The 12,500-nt window shown below is 36.3% G+C and overlaps 1 long non-coding RNA gene across 1 annotated transcript in view; it reads left to right on the forward strand.

The window, feature by feature from the left end:
• Positions 1-9,473: 9,473 nt before the first annotated feature.
• LOC137632458 (uncharacterized) overlaps positions 9,474-12,500 on the forward strand; it is a 330,055-nt gene continuing 327,028 nt past the window's right edge. Inside the window, exon 1 of the long non-coding RNA XR_011042045.1 lies at positions 9,474-9,502. This is a non-coding gene — a long non-coding RNA (uncharacterized lncRNA). The remainder of the gene's footprint in view (positions 9,503-12,500) is intronic.

Raw genomic sequence — 12,500 nt, forward strand, 5'->3', positions numbered from 1 at the left:
CTCTCTCTCTCCTCTCTCCTCTTCTCTCTCTCTCTCTCTCTCTCTCTCTCTCTCTCTCTCTCAGAAAATAGAGAAAGAACCGGGATATCAAACAAACAAAAATCAAGTTCGAAGGTATGATTGAAATTATTGCAGAGAAAATTATAACGAAAAAATAACCTATTCACATCTCTCAAAAAATAAGGAACTCTCAGCCGTAAGTCATCCATTTCACTTTAATATTGTAGAGACATTGATGTGGAATAAAATAAAGGCTTCACTTTTTCACTGGCCGACGCTAAGTAAATAGAAGCCTTATAACATTACGCTCTTTGGCTGAGCAAGTTTATTTTCGTTACCCGTTTCTCTAACGAGGTCTAGCGACTTTCTCTTGGATATGTGGTTGTTTAAATTAAGCTAGGGTAATATTCCATGAAGTCTATACAGTTTATCCTTGTTTATATAGCCCCTTGATTATTGGTGTATTGGCCATTGTAAGTTAATCTTGTGGTGTTTCATATTGATTGATTGGTTATGCAAGATGTGTCTTTCCTACCTTGTTTTTCCTTCAGGTGTGGTTGTGTCGATTTAGAAACATGCGAGGTATAACTAGTATTTTTTAGCTAATTTCCAGTATGAGTGACATGACATAAAAGATCGTAGTGTTGATACACTGAGACTGGAAAACAATTTACAAGAATTTTCACCTTAACCTCAATCTTACATAATAATTCGCATTAAAAAAAATCGTAGTTTACCCCCGTTCATGTATAATCACTAGATCAATCCAATTTCTTGTACCAAAGTGGTTCAGTTAGTTCTTCACTCACTGTCGAACGCAGATTTGAAACCCATGTAGAAGGAAAGGTTGTTTAATTATTTCCCGTCTTGAATTTAATGTTTGAAGGTGATAACGTATTCATAACCATTTTGCTAATCCAGATGCTGAAAGTTTATTGCAGCTGTAAAACAGACATATATATATATATATATATATGTGTGTGTGTGTGTGTGTGTGTGTGTAATATATATGTGTATTAGGGTTATTGTTGGCGACTTGAAATATCTGCTCCTGAATGTAGTCTTCACTCAAGACTGAATAGATATCCCATTATTTGACTGCTATTGAAAGCGACATTTAAAACTTTAAACTTTCTACCTCTACCCTAATAGGTCCACCTGATAAATCCTCTGCAGCCATTGCCTGTTCCTCCATGGTCCTACCATGGTTGGAGTAGAGGCTTGAGCGCTGATCTAAAGGCTTTAAATTCGCTTTTGTGATAAATCTTAAGGCTTTTTAAGTCGAGATTCTTATCCGATTTCCTATTCCATTCTGGCTATAAACTTCGTTGACTTAAAGATAATTCTGTTAGGACCGTGTAGTCAGTTTTACAATCATTCCTTTATATGATAAGTAATTCTCTCTCTCTCTCTCTCTCTCTCTCTCTCTCTCTCTCTCGTATGTGTGTGTTAAAGGCAATTGGATGATGATTCTTCATATTTTACTTGCATCGCCCCATCAGAAAACTATGGAGATTAACATGACCTTGATTTCAGGAAACACGAGAAGGGTACACCTGCCCATCGATGGATTAATAAATGTCAATTATCCTTCGCCCAAAGGGTGGACTGTGTGGATTATAATAGCATAAGATTACTTTGTTAAAAGAGAGGTTTATAGTCTCTCTCTCTCTCTCTCTCTCTCTCTCTCTCTCTCTCTCTCTCTCTCTGTATAATAAATTTTGATATATTTCTGTAATTTAACATTAAATAGCAATAATTAGAAATATTCCCTTAGATGATGATGATAGAGAGAGAGAGAGAGAGAGAGAGAGAGAGAGAGAGAGAGAGAGACGGCCTCACTGTTGTGTTTACTAAGTTTATAAGCGTTCAATAATTTAACACTGGATAACAATAATGAAAGATTATCTCCTTTGGTAATGGTGAGAGAGAGAGAGAGAGAGAGAGAGAGAGAGAGATTCCTTCATCACTCTACTGCAGTCATCTCTCCAGAGGCCTATGGCAATGAGCCTGAAGTCTTTATTCCACCGGAAGAATGAAACGAGCTGAAACAAAAAACATCAGAGCGAGATGCAAAATAATACGTAAAACTGCCGACTAAAATTTCACTCCACAAACAATGAACGCGAAGGATCTCAGCTGTGCGAGTTATTTCGTAATTTTGTTCATATTCAACATAAGCGTTTCCCTTCATAAAATGTGCCGCTGTAGCCTGTTATTAAGTGGTGCTAGTTCGGCGAAGATAAATATTGACAGTAAAACGGTAAATTGGAAGTTTTGATCGGCCAAACGAAGCATGTATTCAAATATATATTTTTTTTAATCCCTCTATTTTCTTGTTGTTGGAATAGATGCCAGATCCTGAAGTGTTTGAATTGGAGCTTGCAATTATATGAGCTCGACATTTTTACGCGGCGGAGAGTGTTTGGGAATATATATGTGACTGCGTGTTATAAAGAGTATCCTTCATAGAATATTTTTTATGCTCTTGTTGCCTTTTCGATTTTATGATATTTAATTTTGTGAATCTAGTTATGAGCTATCGTGTCGCTTCGTAACATGGAGTCGGGCGTTTGCCGTACGTTGATGGATGGCTACGAAAAATTACTCGAAATTCTAAAACTATTTACGAAGAAGGCCTGTTATGTAGAGACGATATCCAGATTGACGAGATAACTTTATGACCCCTTAAGATAGAAATATGGGCTTATAAGGTTCTTGATTACGCGAGGCTGCAACTTTGAGTCGAAAGTGACTCTTCGTAAATATTATTATTTTCTTTATTATTATTTATTTTTTTTATTTTTTCTTAATTGGTCTTCATATCATTAAAGACAACGTAGTTAAATGAGACCAAAAATTTTATTAGAGTTCATCAAACTTCATATCGTGCAAATAAGGTTTAAAGGTCACTCATGAATGGCAGAGGGAAGAGACAGTGACAGTGCATAGCAGGATAGAGCTCTTGAAATTGACCATATATAAATATGATCTGCGCCCAAGCCCCCTCTCCACCCAAACTAGGACCAGTGTGGGCCAGTCAATGGTTGCTGATGACTAATCAGGTAGACCTATAGGTTCTCCAAACCCCCATCCTTACTCACGAGCATGGTGAGGTTGCGGACACAAGAGAAAAACAATCGAGCTTTTAACGGGTCTCGAACCCGAGTCTAGGAAATCGCAAGGTAGGGATGTTTTTAACAGGCCACCACCATTGATGTAAACTATACTGGTATTATTTAAAGCCCATATACATTCTTAGGCTGATTCCTTTCCTCTTTGAAATAATTAAAGATTTTGCCTTTTTCGACATCATTTTAATGTTTTATCAAGTGAATTAATGTAAGCAATATGGGAAAGTGTTATTGCTGTTTGCTGATATGTGTACTTCTTCATTCAGTCGAATCCCATTAATTTAAGGTACATAATTTATTTTTATTTTATTCGTTTTCGAGAAATCTGACTATAATTAGCTGATTAGTTGATTCATTTTTTTTTTAAAGTGAAAGGCCATTATTAGAAAAAAGATGGTGAATAGTAGTTATATGAAAGATGTTATCCCAATACATTCGAGATATTGTGCACAATATTTTCTTCTAGCATAGAATATTGCTACTGAATTACAACTGTAACCCTTGTTTCTTTTTCTTATACAATATATATCTCAATTGAACTTGGGTGTTCTAAATTTTCTTCTAGCCTTGATTTTCCCAATGATGTTTTCAGGATATGATTTTTCACAAAATCGTTTAGTTGATATTATCCGATCTCTAAAACTTTTCAAAGGCTCTTATTTACATATGATATTTTCAGTTTGAGTTTACCCAATTCAATAATAGAAAATTCTATTACTAAATTGTTGTTTTATCTTGATTACGTAAAGTATTTTCTTCAGTATTAAAAAAAATTCTTATTAACGAATTATTGTTTTCTGATTCCTTTTTTTTTTTTTTTTCTTTTTTTTTTTTCTTTTTTTTTTTTTTTAAGAGAAACTCCTTAATTAGTGAAATTCTGACCATTCAAGAATTTGCTTCATAAGCATTGCATAATCTTATCACTGACAACAAGAAAGTTAGCATTAAAGCTGTTCTATTTCAGAGGTTTACTTTAAAAGATTTCTTTTCATTTTATTAATTGTATCTGCATTTACTTTTGCCTTGTTTTTAATCAGCTGAGTTGTCCCTGGGCTGTGATTAAAGCAAACGACACAATAGTGGTTGTACCAGTAATAGTATTCAGTATCAACGAACAGTTCCCAAATCCCTTAACCTTCAATTTTTTTTCTCTCTCTCTTTTTCTAACCGAGGTTTTAACGACGAAAGAATTCGCCCCACTGACCGTTATCTCTTCTTTGTAATTGGTACAGCTTTGGTGGCAATATCAGGGAGGGAAAAAAAATTAAAAGTCGTCCGTGTAATTTTCTTATGGGGAGGGTATGCTTCGGAAATCTAGTCATGCAAATAGCTCTCTTGTTTTTGTTTTTGTTTTTGTTGTTGTTTTCGGATGATAGTGCATTGCGCCTTGAACATTGATGTTCGATTGTAGTTGATTACATCCTCGTGGAAAATGAGACAAAGGTGATTATTATTATTATTATTATTATTATTATTATTATTATTATTATTATTATTAATGAAACTTGACACTACAAGTTTGCACCAAAATTAATTTCTACCCCAGAATAGGCTCGAACCATGTTACCTCAATTAAAAGCTGACTATTATTATTATTATTATTATTATTATTATTATTATTATTATTATCATTATTGTTGTTGTTGTCGTTGTTTTTGTTGTTGTTGTTATTATCAGTGAAACTTGGAACTACAAGTTTGCACCAAAAAATTAATTTCTACCTCACAGTAGGATGGAACCCTTATAACTCAAATAAAAACAAAGACATTATTATTATTATTATTATTATTATTATTATTATTATTAAAACTTGACACCAAAAGTTTGCACCAAAATATCTAATATCTACCTCTCAATAGAATCGAACCGTGATACCTGAAATAAGAACTAAGACCCTATTTTTATTATTACTATTATTAACATTATTATTTTGCTTTTCCTGTTGTTGTATTCACCATTTTTCTTTTCAGCAAACTGCAGCTTCTCCCTTGAGGCAGCGACGCCATGTAATGAAAATCTTCATTACGGATATCATTATTATCCTTGTTCATAATAATACGAATTCTTCATTATCCTCGTTCTTTATTATTACGAATTCTTCATTCGCGATCTTTCTTTTGAGATTTTCGTGTATCACTGTTGTTGTGTTATTGCTTGGGAAACGTACTGTATTTTTTATCGAATACATAAAACCCCAGGAAGGATTATTGATTTTTTTTAGCTCCTCAAATCATTGTATTGTTGCATTTAAAGGTTTAATGGCCGCTCATGAATGGCAGGGGCAAGGGACAGTGACATGGCTCTATCAAGCAGGATAATGCCCTAGAACACTTACAACACCATGAAGGATTATTGATTTATTTTTAGCTTCTCAAATTATTGCGCTGTTGCCTTTAAAGGTTTAAAGGTCGCACATGAATGGCTGGGGCAAAGGATAGTGACATGGTTCTATCGAGCAGGACAATGCCCTAGAGACTGACCGTATACACGTATGATCAGCGCCCAAGTCCCCTCTCCACCCAAGCTAGGACCGAGGAGGGCTAGGCAATGGCTGCTGATGACACAGCAGATAGACCTATAGGCTCCCCCCCAAAAACCCCCCCCCCCATCCTTAGCTCACAAGGATTGTGAGGTCGCAGTGACCATATACACATGATCAGCGCCCAAGACCACTCTCCACCTAAGCTAGGACCGAGGAGGGCTAGGCAATGGCTGCTGATGACACAGCAGATAGACCTATAGGCTCCCCCAAACCCCCCCCCCCCCATCCTTAGCTCACAAGGATTGTGAGGTCTCAGTGACCATATACACATGATCAGCGCCCAAGACCACTCTCCACCTAAGCTAGGACCGAGGAGGGCTAGGCAATGGCTGCTGATGACACAGCAGATAGACCTATAGGCTCCCCCAAAACCCCCCCCCCCCATCCTTAGCTCACAAGGATTGTGAGGTCGCAGTGACCATATACACATGATCAGCGCCCAAGACCACTCTCCACCTAAGCTAGGACCGAGGAGGGCTAGGCAATGGCTGCTGATGACACAGCAGATAGACCTATAGGCTCCCCCAAACCCCCCCCCCCCATCCTTAGCTCACAAGGATTGTGAGGTCGCAGTGACCATATACACATGATCAGCGCCCAAGACCACTCTCCACCTAAGCTAGGACCGAGGAGGGCTAGGCAATGGCTGCTGATGACACAGCAGATAGACCTATAGGCTCCCCCAAACCCCCCCCCCATCCTTAGCTCACAAGGATTGTGAGGTCGCAGTGACCATATACACATGATCAGCGCCCAAGACCACTCTCCACCTAAGCTAGGACCGAGGAGGGCTAGGCAATGGCTGCTGATGACACAGCAGATAGACCTATAGGCTCCCCCAAACCCCCCCCCCATCCTTAGCTCACAAGGATTGTGAGGTCGCAGTGACCATATACACATGATCAGCGCCCAAGACCACTCTCCACCTAAGCTAGGACCGAGGAGGGCTAGGCAATGGCTGCTGATGACACAGCAGATAGACCTATAGGCTCCCCCAAACCCCCCCCCCCCCCCCATCCTTAGCTCACAAGGATTGTGAGGTCGCAGTGACCATATACACATGATCAGCGCCCAAGACCACTCTCCACCTAAGCTAGGACCGAGGAGGGCTAGGCAATGGCTGCTGATGACACAGCAGATAGACCTATAGGCTCCCCCAAACACCCCCCCCCCCCATCCTTAGCTCACAAGGATGGTGAGGTTGCAGCGACCAAAAAAAACCAATGAGTTTGAGCGAGACTCGAACCGCAGTGGGCTGTTCACTAGTCAGGTACGTTACCACATCGGCCACCACAACCAAAATGAAAATAACCAAGTGTCGGGGAATTTGCAGTTGAAAGAAATTCCAATGCTTGCAGCTGTATTCTGATAAAATCTTGTAATAATTTTCCTTAGAAAAAAAAACGAAAAAACGGTAGGTTTTTTTATCACAACTTATGAACCTAATAAAAATAAAAAGACAACTGGAAACTTTTTATTTCCAGAAATTTGTTTAAGTTACAACAAAAATGAACATGTGTGATACCCTTTGTCTCAGAATTCATAACTTTTGGAAAGCAAAAACAGATGATAATGATAATGAAAATCATGATAATAATAATAAAGAATGTAAGATAAAGCAATCTGAAACTTTCAATATTCCATTTATAGTGTCTGTGGGATAGGAGGAAACTCTAGACAAAAATATTGCTAGTTCATACCATACTTGTTTTGACATTTAAGAGCACATGTTTTATATAGCTGATGGAGCATAATTTCGTTCTCTAATGTCTTTTTTAAGCATATTTTTTTTAATTGTTAATTTACAGACTGCTTTGATAAAAGGAACACTTTCCTCATTTTAATATTATTATTATTATTATTATTATTATTATTATTATTATTATTAATACTAGCCAAGCTACAACCCTAGTTGGAAAAGCAAGATGCTATAGGCCTAAGGGCTCCATTAGGGAAAAATAGCCCAGTGAGGAAAGGAAATAAATAAATAATGAGAAAAAAATAACAATAAATCAATCTAAAAACAGTAGCAACGTCAAAACAGATATGTCATATATAAACTATAAAAAGATGTCAGCCTGTTCAACATAAAAACATTTGCTGCAACTTTGAACTTTTGAAGTTCTACTGATTCAACTCCCCGATTAGGAAGATCATTCCACAACTTATTCATTTAACACTTACCAGCATATTAAATGTTATTATCCTTTTTCTAACGTTTATTTTTAGTTCAAATGATGCATTGTTTTTATCTTATTTTAATTAATAGGTAAGATGTTTATTTAAACTACAGTACTGTTTTATACTCCGAAATACCTACACGTATAAAACACATAATATATATATATATATATATATATATATATATATATATATATATATATATATATATATATATATATATATATATATATAAAACTTCTTATAATTTACACATAGGTGCAAAGACACACACAATATGACTGTCGTGGGATTTCCCATTTATGTAACCAGTTAAATCTTCCTACTCGACATAATTTTAATATTGTTTTGCATAGATTTAAGATTTGATTTTCTACCTCTAAATGGAACATTCTTTTGCTATTTGTTAGTCTTCAATTTTTAACGGCAAGTAAAATTCCTTTGGCTACATGTTCAACGTTTTTGTTGCATTCGTATATATTACCTTTTAATAATAGAGTTTTAACAAATTTGAGTCTCTGTCTGTCTCTCTCTCTCTCTCTCTCTCTCTCTCTCTCTCTCTCTCTCTCTCTCTCTCTCTCTCTCTGGAGTTTTTCTTTTTTTTAGTTTTGTTTTTTTGCACCGTGCAAGAGGACCTTAGCTTTGCAAGGACATGATTTCAATTTGATGTTGATCATAACACGCTTTTGTTGATTGCCAGCGCCTGGATTAATGTTTGATAAGCAATTCACCGACGGTTTTGTAACCTATAATATCAAACCGAACAGTTGATACTTGACGTTACCTCTGTTGCTTGTTATAACCGAAGGTCAATTTAAACTCCGTTCATCAATAACACACGTATCATAATGGAAGAATTAATATATCAGCTTTCTCCCTTTTTTTCATTATTTCGGTTTAGCGAACCAGGTTCCTTCTGACGACCTGGGGTCTCATTTCAAGGTATAGGGACCTCGATTCCCCCTGATAAATCTTTAAACGACCCCTGACATGGCATTTGGTGATTTAGTGGATTGGCATTATTATTACTGTTTGCCGAGCTGATTGAAAAATGCACAATTGAAGTCTCTTTGGAATGTATCTTGCGGTTTCAGCATTATTTGTAATCGGTAATAACAGTTTCAGATATTACAAACATTGTTGCCGTAAAGGTTGTCGTTCATGACCCTGAGGTCACGTTTGCTTCAATCAGCCCACTGTCCGTTAATGTGTGTTTATTCTTTAATGCTGTTTGTAATCTTAATTTCACTTGTAAAATTTTTTAATTACATGTTTGCATTTTTAAACTTTTATTTACATGTTTGCAGTTGTAAAACTTTTTTATTTACATGTTTGCCGTTCTAAAACTTTTTTATTTACATGTTTGCCCTTGTAAAATTTTTATTTACATGGTTTTACTCGTAAACTTTTTTATTTACATGTTTGAACTTGTAAAATTTTCTTTTTACATAATGTTTGTACTTGTAAACTTTTATTTACATGTTTACACTTATAATTTTTCTTATTCACATGTTTGCACTTGTAAACTTTTGATTTAAATGTTTGCACTTGTATACTTTTTTATTTACAATTTTGCTCTATATCAGCCACTAATTTGTTAGTTTTGTTATCATTTCAGACATTGCTGGAGGAGGAAAGGCTATATGTAAGTACTGGCATATTTTTTTTTTCTTTATATTGTGTCTATTTGTATCAGTTTTGACCCGAATCCTTCTCGAATGTCTTTCACTTTTGCATTGATTTTTATTACAGAGATTAAATCAGTTTGATTCCAAACTCTCAATATTTCAATGGTAATTGGTATTACTTACTTGTGTGTGTGTGTGTGTGTGTGTGTGCATTCCTAATTCAAATGATCTCTTTAGTTTCCTTCAATTAGTATTCAGTTGTATTTCCATAAATATTTAGTTCATAACGTATGAAGTTATGGTATAATAAGCAATATTAAGATAGAAGGGAAGTAAATATATTTATGGGATCGATGTCAATTTCAACTTCCTATGTACATGCATGTTCGTGCATCCATATGCAAGGTCAAAAGAATACATCCTTTAGACCTTGAGGATGATTATCCTTGAATGTATATTACGGCATTCAGGTTTTGACTTTTTAATCACTTCAGATGCAAGTCGATGAATTCGTGTCATGTAGTTTATTTAGATTCGCAGACATATGTCATTAGAGGGAAAAAAAATTTTTATGCTGAGACATCAGTTTATCCTTTATGAGTGTTTACTTTCATTTTGGTTCCGATTCCTTCCCTTCATATTCTGAAAGAATCTAGATTAAATTAGTAAATCTGATTTCACGTATTTCCTCAGGTGTAGCTCCTTGTTGGAGTGGTTATTATTATTATTATTATTATTATCATTATTATTATTATTATTAATACTTGCTAAGATACAACCCTAGTTGGAAAAACAGGATGCTATAAGCCCAGTGGCTCCAACGGGGAAAATAGCCCAGTGAGGAAAGGAAACGGAAAAATAAAATATTTTAAGAACGGTAACATTGAAATAGATATTTCCTGTAAAAACTTTAAAAACTTTAACAAAACAAGCGGAAGAGAAATAAGAGAGAAAATTGTGCCTGAGTTACCCTCAAGCAAGAAACTCGAACTCAAGACAGTGGAAGATCATGGCACAGAGGATATGGCACTACCTAAGACTAGAGAACAATGATTTGATTTTGCAGTGTCCCTCTCCTAGAAGACCTGAAAATCACAAGTATTCATCAGTACTTCGATGTTTTGTGTTGGGACGCCAAATGGGATTTTACGCATTTCATGTTTTCTGCGACTAGGCGTTGCGTGATGTAAATTCCTGTGAGGGTTCAAAACCTGGTCTCGTGATCATAGAAGACTGTAATAATGTGTCTTCTCGATGAGTTTTTGCATGTATCAATTACGTCCTTCTTTCTTATGAGATAGTTTTAGTTACTCTTTCGATTCGATGTCTTTTACTCTTTTGTGATTTGAACAAGGTTTAAAAGTTTAGAGGCTGCTCATGAATGGCAGAGGCAAGGGACAGTGACATTGCCCTATCGAGCAGGACAATGCCCTTGAGACTGACCATATATACTCATGATCAGCGCCCAAGCCTCCTCGCCACCCAATCTACAATAGGACCTAGGAGGTCCAGGCAATGACGGCTGATGACTCAGCAGATAGATCTAGAGCCTCCCCCAAACCCCCCATCCTTAGCTCCCAAGTATGGTGAGATTGCAGCGACCAAAGAAATTAACGAGTTCGAGCGGGACTCGAACCCCAGTCGGGCTTTCACCAGTCAGGAACGTTTCCATATCGGCCACCTTTGCCATCTGTTTTGCTATTTGCTGTTCAATCTTTCCTGACACTCCTGTTCTATTTCGTTGCTGGATTTTCCCTATGAGTCGCTTGCAATTTTCATTGCTCTAAGGTACGTGACGTCTGCACCGTACTGTTAAAAAATAAGAGTAGTTTCAGTCATTTTTTTTTAAAATCATAATTTCAGCTACTGTGTTTTATTGTCTTATATGGTGCACAATTTCATTCTAATATTCACGTTTTGTCAATATTTTATATGGTTTTACAACACACTCACCACAGATAGACAGACAGACAAACTTACAGATATTAGGTAGATATGTAGATTGGGCAGTTAAATAGGTAGATAGGTTCGCATGCTTACGTGTACTGTATATTCATACACACCTACACCTCTTGGAGAATTGGCAATGTTACTCCATTAGTTAACTTTGTTTATGGCAGCTCTAGCCATGCTGATTACCGACCAATTTCCATTACTAACTCCATATTCTCGAAAGTATTTTTAACGTCTCCTGGCTAAACGTTTAAATGCGTATGCTGAAGTTAATAATCTGTTCCTTAGTGAGCAATTTGTCTTTCGCAAAAGCCTTGGAGCATGTGATGCTCCTTTTACAATTTCTACTGCTGTATAGGAATCAGGAAGTTCGTATGATTGGTCTTGATTTCAGTGCTGCCTTCAACAGTGTTAATCTTGTGGCCCTTGTTTTCAAACTCAAAGGGTTGAGATTAGATGGGTCTTTTCTTGGCATACTGATTTTTTAAGTACTGTAATAGATTGTAAAGAGTAGTTATTGATGGGCGTCATAGTGAGTACAGTAATGAAATATCTGGAGTTCTTCAGGGTATTATTCTTGTCCCAGTACTTTTCATACTATATACAAATGATACGTGGTTTGGTGTAGAAAACAAGCTCGTTGCATATGCAGATGATGCTACTCTCTTTCCATCAATTCTGTTTTCTGAATGTTGATCTGGGGTTGCTGAACGCCTTAATAGAGATCTAGCGAAAGTTAGTGTATAGTGCAAATTTTGGAGTATGAAGTTGATCCCTGACAAAAATTCAAGTACAGTATGATTGTAAGAAGGTCTAGGACACTGGCTGTTCAACATGCAGATATCTGAATTGATAATGTTTCTGTAACTGTAGACATTATATGAATTTGATTCCTCTGCAATTGTACAAAATATGGGCTTATTAAGTGTGTTTTTTTTTTCTTTTTTTTTATCGTTGATCACTCTGTTCTGAAGAAGTGTTTCAATTCATTCTTGTTTAGAGTATTGTACTCCTGTCAGGTCGTCAGCTCAACATTATTCATCTTAATTTGTTGGGTCAATA

Source organism: Palaemon carinicauda, chromosome 41, assembly GCF_036898095.1.
Source record: "Palaemon carinicauda isolate YSFRI2023 chromosome 41, ASM3689809v2, whole genome shotgun sequence".
Taxonomy (NCBI): Eukaryota; Metazoa; Arthropoda; class Malacostraca; order Decapoda; family Palaemonidae; genus Palaemon; species Palaemon carinicauda.